This window comes from Protopterus annectens, chromosome 11.part0 (genome assembly GCF_019279795.1).
Source record: "Protopterus annectens isolate FY-2018-M chromosome 11.part0, PAN1.0, whole genome shotgun sequence".
Lineage (NCBI taxonomy): Eukaryota > Metazoa > Chordata > Ceratodontiformes > Protopteridae > Protopterus > Protopterus annectens.
The window spans coordinates 1423327236-1423344461 of NC_056745.1; the positions used below are offsets into that span (position 1 = coordinate 1423327236).

General features: G+C 36.1%; 1 protein-coding gene across 1 annotated transcript in view; it reads right to left on the reverse strand.

Moving 5' to 3' along the window:
- Nucleotides 1-17226, reverse strand: part of WNT2 (Wnt family member 2) — a 316960-nt gene that overhangs the window by 142825 nt on the left and 156909 nt on the right. The gene's annotated exons all lie outside the window — the stretch shown is intronic.

Below are 17226 nucleotides of genomic sequence, written 5' to 3' on the forward strand. Positions count from 1 at the left end.
TACACATCCAATAACAGCAAAATAATTTACTGCAAAAGCAGAAGCCACCTGTAATACCAAACATCTGGTTTACTTAGCAACTTGTGGTAAATGCCCAGGTTTTTATATAGGCAAAATGGATCAGAAGTTTAAACAAAGGATACTACGACATATAAGAGACATCAGACATAAAGACACAATGAATGCATTAGCAAACTACATTGTGCATAATCCCAACCATGCATTTACATTTAAAGCTTTAGAAACTATATCAACCAATCGTAGAGGTGGAGATATACAAAACCTCACAGAAATTTGTGAAATAGGTTGGATTACGAACCTGCAAGCCCACCGACCACCAGGCCTTAATATTATGATCCCATTGAAACCAGTTTTAAAGAATAGACTCTTAACTGTTAATTGAACTGATATCATTCTTTTAAGCTAAATTGTAATAAGTATGTGAGAACTTAGGTATGACATGCGAGTTGAGGAGACCTGTGTTCCCATCTGATTGAATAGAGTTTTATATTCAGGAGGGCATAGAGATGGGAAGCAGTTTCAGCACTAATCCAATATTAGTTGGTTTGCTTATATTGGTTTATTTTTATCCCCACATAGTTTTGAGATTGTAATTGTTTGGACTGTCCAAGTCAGTCAATACCCCCCCCCCACTCCCGTTCTACCTGTTAACTAAGGGATTCCGCCCTCGTACTCTGAGGGGTGGGACTAATTAGTAGCCTCTCATCAACAGGACATATCTGGGACTTTTAGTGTCTGATGGGTTGAGTTTCTATTAGTTACATCCTTTGGCTGTGATTAGAGGATGGTGCTTGGTAACAATAAACAATAAAAATAAATAATAAAATATGATAGCTGTAGCCTGCAAAGGCAAGATAAACTTATAATTACTATAAGGACAGTCCTTACAATGGCCATACCTCCTTATTGGAGTATACTGTAAACTTGGGAGTACAATACGAGTTACCCTAAGTGTGTCCTTTTCTGCCAATATCTTGAATGTTTTATATTTTCTGTTGAACCAAAAGATTATATGTAGAGAACCAGGATGAAAACCTTTTTGTAAGGCTTTTGTTCCTCGTATGAAGCAATGAGGAAACTTTGCTTAATGTGGGTCTTTTTTTTTTTCTCTTGCTCACTAGGTCATTTTTGCTAATAGACAGCAATGTATAGAAGAAGTATAGATGAACAGGAATAATAAAGATAAAAATATTAAAATTAAGTTAAAAAGGTGGTAAAACCACTGTATTAGGTTAGCTTTGTCCGCTTTTTACAGCAGGTTAGTAATGAAAAAGTTCTTGTGAAAAATGAAGAAATAGTGGTGTTTACAAGATTGGCTGAGAGCTTGGTAATAGCACTCTTATAGGCTTCACCAGTGACTGGAAGGAAACAACACTTAAAGAATGTGATTGGTACTTATACACTACAGGATGTTAACCTTCTCTGAGTGCAGAGATGTAAAGAACAGAGAGTGTATGTACCTGATTGAGGACACTGCAGCAGCAGCAAAGGATTTTGCTTGGATGCTAGATCCTGTGCAGAGTTTGTTTCTGACCAAGGACTAAGAGTTAAGAGGTGCACTGCTGATAGGATAAAAAATATTTTTAAGCCACTGGACTGGTTGCAACACAATATATATGTTTTTACCCAGCACTTGTAATTTATGATCTAAAGAAGGCTTAAGAAGCTGAAAACGCTTATCTCAGCTGGGACTTTCATGCGTTTTGAACATTTTTATTGTTTCTCTTTGAATAAAGAGTGTTTTTATCATAGTTGACACAGTGCAAACTCATAGTGGTGTACCTTGAAGACTTTCCTACTTTGCTGCTTCGCTTTGGGACATCTTTGGCAGTTGGGGTCATTTGATTTTGTTATTCTACACAACTATGTTCCACCTTGGTCATTACGATCTAATGACCAAAGACTTCTCTCTTTCCACAAACCTATCACATCTGCTGGGCATGATCTGTATGCATGACTTATTGCTAAGGCCTGCAACTCTTTACCTTTATCCATCATGTAAATTCCCTCCCTTCAGTCCTTTAAAACCATTCTGAAAGACTTCTTAGCCAAAATTTGTCTCTGTTCTTGCTCAACCCCAGGATAAACTATATTCCTAAATATCAACAAATACCTATTCATACCTTATATCTTATTACTCTCCATTCTTCAGTCACTCACATTTCTCTCCCACTTGACTTTCTTTCTAAATATGTCATAATCCTGTTTTGTTCTCTCACTTCATATTGCAATTCATGTTTGTATTATACTAACTTATCTTTAATTTCTCTTAACTGGCTAAGTTTTCTTTAACTATTAAATCATTGTCATATAAGTTGTATTTATTATTAACTAATGTTTTCAGATTATATATAATTTAGTATAATTATTTAAACTGTAAATGATTTTGTATTGTTTTTGGAGATTGTAAAATGATTGTTCTTAAAATGTTTTGTAATACTTTGAACTTTTTTTCCCCCAGGCATCAGCTGAAAGTGGGCACCTACTCTGTCAGACCTTTCCAGTAATCAAATGTAAAAAATAAATGAATACATAAATTCAAACTAATTAGGAAGGAGAACACACTCAAGTAGTTTCAACAACAAAAGTGGAGAATGTGGGATAACTACAGAAGATGATTGCTTAACCATCAGCAATCTCATCTTCCTGGGGAGAAACAAGCCTTGACTGCACTGTCAGATTTCAGACACTTCATTGCATATACATACAAAAGCAAAAACGAAAAACACTGACATGACATTGGTGTTTAAAATAATATTAAAAGAAAACAAGAAAAAACATTGAAATAAATGAAGTAGCAGTATCAGTAGCCAGTGATAAACAGTGCTTTCTTATCATTTTATTATAGAAATTTCCTCAGAATAAAGACATCAAAAAATGACACACTTAAACATCCTAATTAAATAATGTGGTCTAGCTAACTATTTAAGCCATAAATACTTAAACGTGTAAATGGCAAAGCCAAAAACATAACTTCCAAATACTTTTATGAAGAAATTAATGAACTTGAAAATGTGTAAAGTGTGATATGAAAGTGTGCTCAGATATAAGTATACTGAATGCCTGATATACAGTGCAAATCAGTCACTGAAAGAACACATACAGATAAGCCTGTGACACTCACTGGGTCCAGAAAAAAATAAAGGTATTAAATAATTCCATTCTTAGAATTAAGTGCTTATTTTTAATTTAAGACTTGCTCTACTGTAACATCAAATTAATGCCAAATAATTCATATGCTATATATTCATATAAAATAGCATTTTAAAGTGAATCAATATATTTGGTGCTTATTTGTTGTATGTTGTCTGTTAAGAAGGTTGATTATTGTATTACTGATTATTTAAAGTCAGCACAAAAACTATTTTAAATTAATGGTGGAGACTGTCATCTCACTTAAACCTGTCCGTCTGCCTTTAAATTTTTTATTCAGCAGTACATATAGTCTTCTAAGCCTTCTCCACTGGTAAAGGTCTTTGTGCCCTTCTACAGTATATATATATATATATATATATATATATATATATATATATATATATAATAATAATAAAATAAATCCACGAAATAGCACTTCCAGAGGCAAATGAAATAGCATATAAATCATTTATTTTCTGCTTTCATCTAAGAATACTTCATCAGAATGAAACTCATTAAAACTCAACACTTTTTATAGTCAAACCAACCAATAGGAATATTAGGATCAAAGGACGTTACTAGGCTAATGACCCTAGAGCCCTTACAAGCCTAGTCAAGTTCTACCCTTATTTCCACGATCAGCACCAATTGCCCCTGTCCAAGAGGGACACAGGTGGAACCCCAGGGTGGATTTATGGTTACTCATCCAATCATCCAGGTTGCATTTGAAGAGGACCAATAAGGTGCTCTGTTTGACATGAAGTGGGAGTCCATTTTAAAGGTATGGTAAACCCTGGGAGACAAATTTGTCCCTCCAGCATGTTCTATTAATGTCACATACCAGGTTAAAGTCTTTAGAGTGAGTAACTCCTTGTACCATTTGACGTACGGATGTGCAGCATTTCCAATAAAGCAGGGTCAAAGATTGCCTTATATGCAAGGCATAGATCGCTTCTGAGTAGTCTGTATGAAACAGAATAAAGTTACAGTGATTTTAGATGCTCTACATAGGACAGATGCTGAAGACCTTGAATTTTACTTGTGAGGAACCTTTGTGGTCTCTCCACTTGCTGCAGCTGCTTGGAAAGGTACATACCAAAAGGGGCATTGTACTCAGTTATTGGCCTGATGAGGGTAGAGTACAGAGAGGTTATAACTTCTTTTTTTCTGATTGCAATGCCATTACTTATTAGATGAGCAATATAGAATGCTCTTCTTACTACTGTGGAGACATGGGGGTCAAAGGTAAGGCTGCTGTCAACCTGTGCACCCAGGTCTGTCACCACTGAGTGCATACTTAGGGTGTTGTTATTGATGTGGTAGTTAGCAGGAACATAGTACTTACCAAAAGGGATGGTAATACATGTTTTTGCATTGAGTTTAAGGCCATGACTTTGGCACCAATCATTTGTTTGTTTGTGTAAGACTGTCTTGTAGGATGTTGACATCATTTGGAGATTCTATGACTGCTCCCAGTTTGCAGTCATCAGCAAACTTTGTCAGCCACAGACCTTTAGTTTTAGCTTATACTTCAGAGAAATAGATTCCAAACAGTAGAGGTCCTAGGACTGATCCCTGTGGAACACCACTGGTTACAGGTCTGCTGTTGAAGGTGGAGTCCCCTATTTTGACTACATGGGTTCTATCAGTGAGCCAGTTAATGACTCATCTAATGATAAAAGGGTTAATACCTAGCTAGGTGAGTTTGTCAATGATGCCTGAGTAGGGGTTAGTGTCAAAAGCTTTGGGTAAGCTGTATGCACAGATTTTCCATTTTAATAAAGCTACAGTCTGTTGTTTAGATATGTCTATTGACAGTCAAGGTATTTTTTCTGTGATTACAAAAAAATTGGAAAATTTTGAAAGGCAATTTAGACTTGATTAATGTGATAGGAAGTTCCCCTAAGTTTGTTTAGAAAAATACTTGTAACTTTAAAACCATGATACAAAATTATACTACAAAATTACCAGTAACAGGTACAAAATCAAACAAAAAGAAAGGACTGTATAAATGTTGGGGATGTCAAGTGTGTAGATTTATTGTAAATGGACCTTATATTTGCTTAGAACACATAAAACATACTATTATAGTCCCGGGAATTTTTAATTGTAAATATAAAGGGGTAGTTTATATATGTGTCAAGAATAGGTACATTTCCTTGCAATTAATGCAAGGCTTGTAAGTTCATAAAAAATGATAATACCTTTATTGATCCCATATATGGGAATAAGTAGTCCACAAGTTTCTATGCTGATTGCATGACTCAACATCTAGTTTATTTAGCGGTTTGCAAATACTGTTCATACTTTTATACTGTGAAGATGTAGAGGCACCTGAAAGAAAGGATTTTACAGCATGTTCGAGATACTTCAACTAGAAATAATAACAATGCTTTAGCTAAACACGTGGCACAGTTTCCTTCCCATACTTTTGTTTTTATGGTTATGCAGATTATTTATCCTGATGTGAGAGGTGGAGATGTTTTTAATGACACAGAATTTGCTTAGCTCCATTGAATAGCTGAATTGCAGGCTGATAAGATTCCTGGTTTAAATGCTTAGCTTCCTATTAAGCCTGTGTTAAAGAAACGTCATTTGGTTTGCAAGAGCTGATTGGTGAGCCAGCCTCCTTAAATGTATTTGCTTCTTGCAAAGTTTTTAGATCCGAGGAAGTTTTTTACTGAAAGCGCTTATCTGTTTTATTTATTTTAATAAAGTGCTCATTTTATGTCCCTCTATGTGGTGTCCATACTGGTTTTATTTGGATTTTGTATTTGGTTTTTATAGTGCTGGACTTCAGTGATTTGTTGTGGTTCTTTATGTTTGGATTCTAATTTAGATCAGATACCAATAGATTTAAGAGGTAGTGATTACAAGAACCAAGTGGAACAAAGGGAAACCCTTTGGCAGCTGAAACTAGGGGCAGATAAATTTCCAGGCTTGAATGACATAATAAACATCAAATGCTTTTTGAAAGACAAAAGGTTGAAAATATATGGTTTACTATCAATTGTGTGAATGACAAGCTGTTGGCACATATGCTGCCAAAAATCAGATTGTCTTTTGCACAATGTCAAGTGTATGGGGTAGTCAAACACACTTATGCAAATGCAGTAGTGCATTCGCATAAGTGTGTTCGACAAACTGTATGGAGATCACGGTACAGTGAGGATTGGAAATTCATCCGTATCCCCACTGTAGTGCAATCTCGGAGTTGGAATATATTATTAGCAGGGGGAGTGGGGGGGTGCAGCCCCACTGCAAAAACATGATAATATTATATTTTATTATGTAAAAGACAGTTAAAGTTACAACAGCAAATGTAAGGGAATACAAAACAGAGAGCTCTGCTCAGGGTTCGACATCTACATCAAAATCACTTTTGTCATTTCAGAGCCGTATTTTGCATATGCACAAACTGCATTTTTGGCATTATGGTTCAGTAACATGCCTGGAAATTGTTTGTTGTTTCGATTTAATGATAGTAAATCAAATAATATACTAGCATTGTTCAATATAATTTACATACATTTTATTATTATATGTAACAAGTGTTCTTTAAGAATTTTTAAATGTTTATTGATTAATCAATTGTATAAGTGGATTTTATTAACTATTGGTTGGTTTGAATATGAAAAGTGCTGAGTTTTAATAAGTTTCAGTCAGATGATGTGTTCTTAGACAAAAGCAGAAAATTATTTATACGCTATTTCATTTGTATCTGGAAGTGCTGTTTGGTGGATTTATTTTATTAGTATTTTTCTGACCACCATTGGTTGGTTTGCTAGCTTTTTATGCCCTTTTACAGTGTTGGTGACCTATTTTTGTGAAAAGGGAGTCCAAGCACCAGAGGATTAGTTTGGTGAACTGGAACTGTAGAGCTATGGACCTGCTCTACAATCACAGGGAAAAATACGGGATGTCTCCTCTGTAAGCCTCCTGATATTTCCAGTATATGTAGCACTGTACATATGGTAGGTTATTATACAAATTAACCCTAAGACACCATAAATTAGTCATCTGACAAGACAAAATGCACCAAATCAGCAGGCAGGCATAATATAACCAAGAAAGGTTGACTTGATCTTATAGTAAAACTTTTGAAAGCACAAGTAACCTAGATCTCTAGTAAAGTACTTAACATGATACCTTAAGACATAACCATGTTGTGTTCCTAATCCTGGCTATTTGAGTTGTTTTAATACTTAGGAGCCCATGAAAGGTTTAGGGAATTAGGCTGGGACACTTACGTCTAAAGTATACTTAAAATGAGCTCTGTTTATCAAGGACAAAGGAGCACCTCCATCTTAAATTTTAATGAAATATTAGTATCAGTGCTATGTCACAACATTTTTAAAAGATGGAAAATATGAATTTTATTTAGTACTAGATACTCATTAGAGACCTGCTATTATAACAAATACCATGTACTTATGTTTTTGTTATGTTTTATCATTTCTAAATTGAACAGAACTTACACCTACCTTTTTGTTTTAAACTACAGCCAAAAATCTGTGTAGCAGATTCTGCTTTGGGATGGTCAGACAACACAGGTCTGATTTAATGGGATTCACAAACATGTATAGTTTCCATGTTTCTTTGCATGCCAACCATATAGTTATGATGCTACACAAACAATCTGAAGTGCAACCCCCAAAGATTTCATTGTTGCAAATGCTTGATTTTGTGCATGCATACCAGTTTATGCAGGGCATGGTAGTGAGCATCAGGTTTTCAGTGCCTCCTGTTGACCAGCATTGCGCATGCCAATACCTATAGGCATGTAAAACCTGCACTGTTACAGCCATATGGCATTAGAGTGGTCACACCTCAGTGAGAACTGCTTATTAATCACTCTAACCATGTGATTACTATCTCTCTCTCTCATGTGAGAAATGTGGCATGATTAAAAGGATTCACAGTGTATAAATGCAGACTAAGCCACAGAATTGTGTAGAAGGAAGCATGAATGTTTCTGATAAGAAACTGTATGGTTGTGACGTTACTCTAAATGTAAACAAGAAATGCAACTGGAGAGAGAGCAATGTTCACAGAGTGAGCACCACAATGATTTCATCAAGGCAGTTTCCAGAAGTTTCTTGAAATACAAAAGGTCTCATTAGTAATAGAAAGTGCAATAGTAAGAATACAGTTATGAGTACTTCAGTGAGAGTTAAAATCAGAATGGTCAAGACATTGCAGGTATGTTTAACAGTTATGCTTACTTTTTACTAGATTAGGCTGTTTACCAGGAAAATACCAGATTAAGATTTTGCTTGAAGCAATACTAGTAATTCACGCACTGAGAAGGGATTTTATTTCTACTTCTTAGAAGCATTACAGAGCAGAAACTGAAATGAATGGAAAGCCCTATTATGACTATTATTCAAACTGAAACAAATTAATAGGTCAATAGCAGAGTTACAATCATGAAGCAATACCAGCTTAGAATATGCAGAGACCCCCATGATTTAAAATGATGAATCAAAAGAAAACATTATACATTTCAAAATGCAGAACAAGTTATTTCCATAATATCTAATGATAAATTCTGCCTAATGGTAGATTCTTCATATTGCTTGATTCTAGTGATGGGTTTTTGGCAAATTAAACTGGATGAAGTTAGCTCCAAACTTTGCAATGATAAATGTGGCTTAAATCACCTTTTGGTACATGTTCAGTCACATAAGTATTCCAGCAAGTTGTAGTTTAAATGACTGAAGACTTAAAATGTGTAGTGAACACAATAGATGATTTTCTTGTATGTCTAGCTAGAAAGGAGGATCGTGGCACTAAGCTTAATACGCTACTAGACAAGCTGAGCTAGAATAGAAACTAAGCAGAAACATGTCATGTCTGTGTAACTAATTTTAAATATATGGGCTGTACTATGTCATCAGAAGGATTTAAACCAATAATGTCAATGCAATGGCCAATGTGCAGATGCCAAAGGAGTAATTAGCTTTTATATTTAGTGGTTCAGTGGTTCTAGGCCATCAAGGAGTCTGTGTCTTGGTTGCACTGATGCAAAAATAATACTCCCAAAATATTTGTTTAGTTTAATTTTGAATAAACTGAATGTATTATATATTACATTTTTCTAGGTAATATGTTCCAAAGTCTTGGTACCTATATCTGAAAATATGTTCTCTTTAAATAAGGATTCCTACAAGTAAAACAACACAGAACTTTATTATTACAAGAGGAGTGACTCATACAGCTTCAATCAAGGATAGCAGCTAATATTTCACAATGGTGATAGACGAAGGCTTTTAATATCTCTGCTCTTACCATCATGTAGAAGATGGAATATAATTTCAGTTTACCTAATCTTTCAGTGTAACAAACACCTCTAATATCCTTAATTAATCTAGTATACTCCTTTGATTTCATTTCAATCTATTTATATTCTCTGTAGAATATAATCAGAATGTTAAACTGTACTTAGTATTTATAGGCATTTAAAAGCTACATACAGTGGCATCATACAATTTGCACTTCTTGATGACATCATACATTTTATAGTTTTCAAAATATAATAAGTTATCCTCCAGGCAGTTTATACCTGAGCCTCAAAGGAAAAGGTTATATGTATATATATATATATATATATATATATATATATATATATATATATATGTATATATATATATATATATATGTATATATATCACTTAATCCATATATATATACATATATATATATATGTATATATGCATATATATATATATATATATATATATATATATACATATATATATATATATATATATATATATATATATATATATATATATATATATGTATATATATATATATATATATATATATACGTATATATATATATATATATATATATACGTATATAGATATATATATATATATATATATATATATATATATATATATATATGGGTTCTGGACACATGCTCGCCTAGCATATGTCCGAATCACAAAACTTCGAACACACATACACGAAAGCGCTTAACATCGAAAAGCGCTTCCATGTATGTGTGCCTATTTTGTAGAACGAACTACAGTGTGGCTAAGGGAAAATTCCCTTTTCCCCACTGTAGTGCGATCTTGAAGTGAGAATATTAAAGTGGGAGGGGTGGGGGGTGCAGGGGGGGGGGAAGCCCCCCTGCAGAAACGTAGATTTTTTTTTGAACTACACATACATGGAAGCGCTTTTCGATGTTAAGCACTTTCATGTATGTGTGCTCAATGTTTTGTGATTCAGACATATGCTAGTCAGGCATGTGTCCTAGACCCATACATATATATATATATATATATATATATATATATTTATATATTCACTTTATATCCTCGAAATACTGAAATATCGAAATTCAGTATTTCGCGGCTATAAAGTTGAAACTTTAAAACAATGAAAACTCAGAAGCGTGAAATTCAAAATCTCATACACCAGAGATTTTGAATTAGTGCTTCTACTCCACACACATGCACACCTTCCTCCCCACACACAAACACAAGCTCTCTACTACATACTTAAATATTCTAACTCCAACATCGAACTACATACAAACACACACAAAACACCACCACGCATGCTATATTCTTCTCGCACACACACATCACAGCAACAAAACACACTAACACACACCAGAGACCATATCCAAAACCCTTAACAAGTAAACACTTAACTGAATCCACAACCACAGCGAAACACCGGAAGCGCTAATGCAAAATCTCCGGTGTGCGAGGTTTTGAATTGTGCGCCTCTGAGGTTTCGTTGTTTTCAGAATTCCATTTTATGGGCTCGAAATACTGAATTTCGATATTTCAGTATTTCAAGCTTCTAAAGTGAATCCATATATATATGTGTGTATATATATATATATATATATATATATATATATATATATATATATATATATATACACACACACACACACACACACACACACACACACATATATATATATATATATATATATAGAGGCAGTTGGAAAAAATATTGTTATAGGCATATGGATATTTCATGTTTTCCTTTCCAAAACATAAGGCGGCATACCCTGAAATATGAAAATCCATGTTACTAAAACAAGCTCATCTGAGTAAACTATGTTTCTGGGATTGAAGCACCACGCAGTCATAAACATTGCTAAGTGGAAAGCCTAGTTTCATGTCATCAGCAGATTTATTGTTCCACATGCTGAACTAATTTGGTATGGAAGGCAGGAGCAGACTGAACAAAATAAGTGCCAACATTGACAGTCAGGATAGCCATCCTAACACTGATCTTGGTTGTGAACACTTCCTAATCTAACACAGATGGTTCTGTTATGAAGACAATTTGGAATCCCTTTTACAAGGTGAGGGATAACCTTATAATATAATAATACGAACAAAAAATGATTGACTTCAGTAGTTGGCATAGTGTCTAGTGTCATTCAAAGGGGGTACAATATTTGCCAGTATAGGAGGATAGGGTCAATGGACCATGTTGTTTGCCAAGGACAGTCTTAGCCCATTCCCTCTAGGCTTTTGATTATTGGTTAAAGCATTGTCTTCCCCCATAGTACCTTTTTAGGCAATGCCAGTCTGAAAACTTCTGACATGGTAAAAACAACCCAAGGTAATTTAGAGGTATCACTGCTCAATGCCAGGAGCCAAAACAAGAAGCTCAACTCCCTCCAGGCTCTCCTCATCCTCGGGAACGTGAACATCTGTGCAGTTACTGAGACATGGTTAAAACCCACGAAGAGTTGCCAGGCAGTGCAGGGCTACAATGCCTTCCACACATTCAGGCCAGCTACTGTACAGGCGGGGACCAAAGGTGGAGGTGTCTCAATCTATATCAACAACAAACCTTAGGCTGGTCAAACAGGAGGATGAGCTTGAGTATCTCCATGTCCAGAGTTCCATAGTACACTTCCCATATCATATATTTGCAGAGCTCACCCTCTGTGACCCAACTGACCCAAAACTTATACTTGGACTTATTGGATGCCTCCATCATTCAACTCAATATCATATTCATGGGCAACTTCAACTATCCCAATATAAAATGGGATACTTACATGACACCAGATTTACAGGCCCAGAGATTTCTGGACTTTACAAACACAGACACCTTGGACCAGATAACGCATACTCCCGCAAGGGGTGCAAACATATTCAACGTGGTACTCACAAACATGAGAGAATGCTGTCAATCAATTGTGTGAACTCAGCTAACCCTGTAACATTTAGGAATTATTCAGAGGCAAACCTCCTACATCTAGGTGATAACCTGTCAAATTTCAAGCTCCCCAAAACCCTGAGAACATAGCTGCCTATGCAGAATTTCTTGCAGTAACCTTGTACAAGCATGTCAATAAATGCATAGAAACAGCTGTGCCTACCAGAAAAAAACCCAGAACTAACTCAAAAAAACAAACCCCCCAGATGGAATACAAACATAGATAGGTCACACAACAAAAGGAAAAAAAATAATAACCAAGATTAGGAAGTGGTATTCCCAGCATGATAAAAACAATCTCATCAATCTAAACAATTAAGAGGACAAATTAAGTCTACTAAAGCCAAATTTGAGGTAAAGCTAGCCTACCAGGCAAAAAGCAACCACAAGGCTTTCATTAGCTATAGCCAAAATGTCAAAAGGCAGCACACACAGTAGTGTGCAGAACTGACTATAAATGGAGACACCCAAATGGAGCTGGACGATATAGAAAATCTTCTGGCTGACAAATTCAGCTCTAGTCCCCCGACATCCATCTCCCATGAAATATCATCAAACAAAATGCCGCAACTAACACTAAGGAGCAGGTCTTAGATGCACTCCCTAAAATCAAAAACACTTCATCGATGTGCCCAAATACATTCTAAATAGCTTGAAATGTGACCCATCAGGACCACTGGAGTCACTGTTTAACCATAACCTCCAGAGAGGATTTGTGCCACATGAATGGAGAATTGCAACGGTCATCCCTCTACACAAGGGTAACAAGGGTATGCCATCAATGGACCCTGGGAACTAAAGACCCATAAGTCTGACTACTCTCATATGCAAAGCCATGGAAATGATTAATGGCATAGAAAAACATTAAACAGGGGATCCAATTCATTTTGATTTCATCAAAGGCAGACCATGCTTATTCAAACTGATGGACTTCTTTGAGAATGTCACCAAGGCAATGGATGAAAGCAAAGTGGTGCATACTGCCCCCTATGAACTGGCAAAAGCATTTGATAAAATACCCTCTCAGATATTTGTAAACAAACTAATGGCTATAGATATAAACCAATATGTTACACACCGGATAGCCAGCTGGCTCTCAGATAGGACTCAGGAAGTTAGGATAGGGGAGACCACCTCCACAAAGAAGCTGGTCACTAGTGGATTCCCTCATGGCTCTGTGCTGGGTCCATTCCTTTTTGGCATCTATTTTTCAGAATTCAAGGTCAATGTCAAGGGCCTCCAGCTGATCAAGTTTGCAGATGACTGCAAACTAGGATCAGCCATAGAATCCCCCACTAACATCCAACATGGATGACTAACAGACAAATGACTAGTGCAAAAGCCACAGTTTAAAACGCAGTGTCAATAAATGTATGATAGTACCCTTTGGGAATACAGACAGCCTAGGAAATGAACTCATGGATAGCACACCCCTAAGAGTACGACCAGTAGTCAGATAGTTGTGTACATATGTAGATATTAACCTGCCTTTCAACCAACATGTGTTTAAGGCAGTAAAGAAATCATTCTATGTTGCTCAACTTATATGCAAAGGCATGGTATCTAGGTCCAAGGAAGTCAATGTTCCAATCTATTTGGCCCTCATCAGACTCATAATTGAGTACAATGCCCCCTTTGGTATGTACACAACAAGGCACATGCAACATCTAGAATGCCCACAGAAGTTCTACACAAAAAGAATACAGGGCATAAACAGCATATCCTATGCAGATCATCTCAAAGCCCAATCTCTATACTCGATTTCCTACAGTCAGTTGAGAGGTGATCTATGTCTGACGTACAAGGCATCCTTGGATCCCACTCTGATGGACTTTTTACATATCAGCAAAATGAATAGCATCACAATTACTCAGTCTAGGGACTTAATCTTTGCTTGCAACATAAATAGGACAAGTTAGAGGAATAGGTATGAGCAGTAGCATAGCTAGGGTGGGGTGAGTATGGTAACTGCCCCAGATACAAAGTGTTGGGTGGGGTGTGATCATCTGATCCTGATCTTTCTTTAATGCAATACCAGCTATTAAAAGCCGGTATTGCATTTACAGTCAAACTGATAGCTGTAGCACTCTGTGTGTGGTCTAAATTCTAGTGACTGCTTGCTATATTTTAGCAAGCGGTTTGATGCAGTTTCAAAAACTACAAAATAAATCTTTTTTTTAACTAAAAACCTGGGTACTCTAGCTTTCTTTGCAGACAGGATATAAATTGTAGCAACTATTTGCTACATTTGTAATGAACTGTTTGGTACAGTTAAAATTAAGATTCTTTTAACTAAAACATGAGCTCCATAGGGCTCCATGCAGGCAGGGTATAAACTGTAGCACCTGTTGACTGCTGCATTAGTAGCAAGCAGTTTGATACAGTTTTTTAACTAAAACATGAGCACTGTAGCACTCTTTGCAAGCAGGGTATAAACTATAGCAAATGTTTGCTACAGTTTAAAAGAGGAAAGTATTTTTTTAAATAAAATTTTTGAAAGAGAGTTGAGTGCGGGGCACAGAAAAAGAACATTAATGGCTGGGGCAGGAGGGAGGGGGGCATGTCATGCATCTGGCCACTTGGTTGGTGTGCCAGTAGAAGGAACATTTGCTTTTTTTTTTTGCTCTTTATTTGAGGATCTGAGAGGGTAAGGTGTTGGTTCATAGTACTGGCCCAGGGCACTGGTTGAACCAGCTAAGCTTCTGGGTACGTGTTCCAAAGAATTCCCCTTCTCTGGAACAGGCTTCCCATCTATGTGAAGCAAAGCTCTTATCTAATTCTGTTCAAGAGAAACCTAGACCAGTGGATGGAAAATCGGAACTAAACTCCAGGTCTAGCAACTATGTCTCTAATAGACAGAGATAGCTGGTAAATCTTACCTTACCTTACATATATCCCTTAAAACAATCTCTAGGGCACATACATTTGTAAGATACAATTTGGATGCTTGGCTAGGTTTATAAGTGCCCAGGTGGTTGTTAGTCTAGTATTCACCTATAAACCTATAACCTTATAGGCAATGCTGTATATCCATACCCCACCTGGTGAGCAATAGCAAGGGCCACCTTAATTCCGCACACCACGTGCCCACGACCCACGAGAATTTTTTTTTACATTTCTGCATGGGGCTGTGCCCCATGCACCCCCCCCCATACCCCCTGCAAATTAAATATACCATCTCCGAGATTGCACAACATTGAGGAAAATGGTAGTTACACCCACAGCACGCCCACATCTGCGCAAAACGGATGGTGGGCTATGCACGTGCAGTATCACTAACTTATAATAGGTTTGATATAATAACGTCATGAGGGATTGTTTCAAAAGCTTTACATAGGTCAAGATAAACTGAATCCATAGCAATGCATTCATTAAATATCCCAATAATACTGCTATAAAATTCTGTATTGTTTGTGATACAAAATTTATCACTCATAAACCCATGATGGCATAGATTCAAATGTTCAGTTATGTTAGAAAGAAACTTATTCAGCAAAATATTTTCAAAAAGTTTGCCAATTATACTCATTAAAATAAATGGATGTTCAATAGATTTCTAGATCAGTATCTTACTGGCACAAATTTATAAATCATATAATTATTGTCATTGTAAAATTGAATTCAAGAATTTGCCAGCCTTGTGTTACTTTTATCTAACCCCATTGAGAAACATTACCTGCCATACCCTTATAATCATCATTGTAAAACCTTCTTCAATCAGTAGGTCTTACTGTGTTTTATGTGAAAAAGGTTGTTTCAATAATAGTGCAATCTGTGTTGGCTAAAGATAAAGCTTTGATGTTTTTCACTTTCGTTGTCTTGATTTTAGAGCCAATGACGCATAGACGTCTTGGACCATGTAACAGTCAAAACAGGCTAGCAGCAGACAAGCCTGCACTCTAGCACAAGCATGGTCTATTAAAAAAAGCTAGCAATGAGTAGCAGTGAAGACATTACTGTTTATTCTAAGGATCAGTGTGCATCTGGTAGAGTAGCTTAGTACATGTGAGTTACAATTTTTAATGTAAAATCTCAGAATTATGCATTTGGGTATATACACCATTGCACATGGTGTGTGTGTGTGTGTGTGTGTGTGTGTGTGTGTGTGTGTGTGTGTGTGTGTGTGTGTGTGTGTGTGTGTGTGTGTGTGTACTGGGGACATACCTCTCAACTATCCCAATTTTGCCTCACATCTTTGGTCTGTTCCTTGCAAAATTTGTGTTTTTTTTCTTACAGACTGTTATAGACTGCAGTCACGAAATGATGACATACTATATCCTTCAGAAAATGCTTGCTTATTCAGTAACTGTTATTCTAATGTTAGTGCTATATTTAAAGTCTGTCCTTGATTTTTAGGTCTTTTTCCCTGATTCTTGAGAAAGTGGTTGGCTTGGCAGGGAGGTGGCAATGGGTCTCACTATATGTTTCTGAGAGCATCAAACTGAAATACATTCTAGGAACCAAACCAAAGAATACTCCTGATAACTGTAAATAAATACTTCACAAGAAGAAAATGCCAACAAAAGGTAAATCTACTAAACAGAAACTGTAATAGAAAGTTTAATTACTTTGTTATATAAAACAGTAAAAGAGAACATAATCAGCAAGTAACATAGTATACAACAAAAATATAATTTGGGCCATTATTTATATATGTATTCATTTATTCATTTATTCATTACAACCAGACATCTGAGGTGTACACTATCATACAGGTGTGTGTGTGTGTGTGTGTGTGTGTGTGTGTGTGTGTGTGTGTGTGTGTGTGTGTGTGTGTGTGTGTGTGTGTGCGCTGTGGGGCATAGCTCTCAAATGTTGCCAATTTTGCCTCATATGATTGACCTGTTCCTTATAAAATTTGT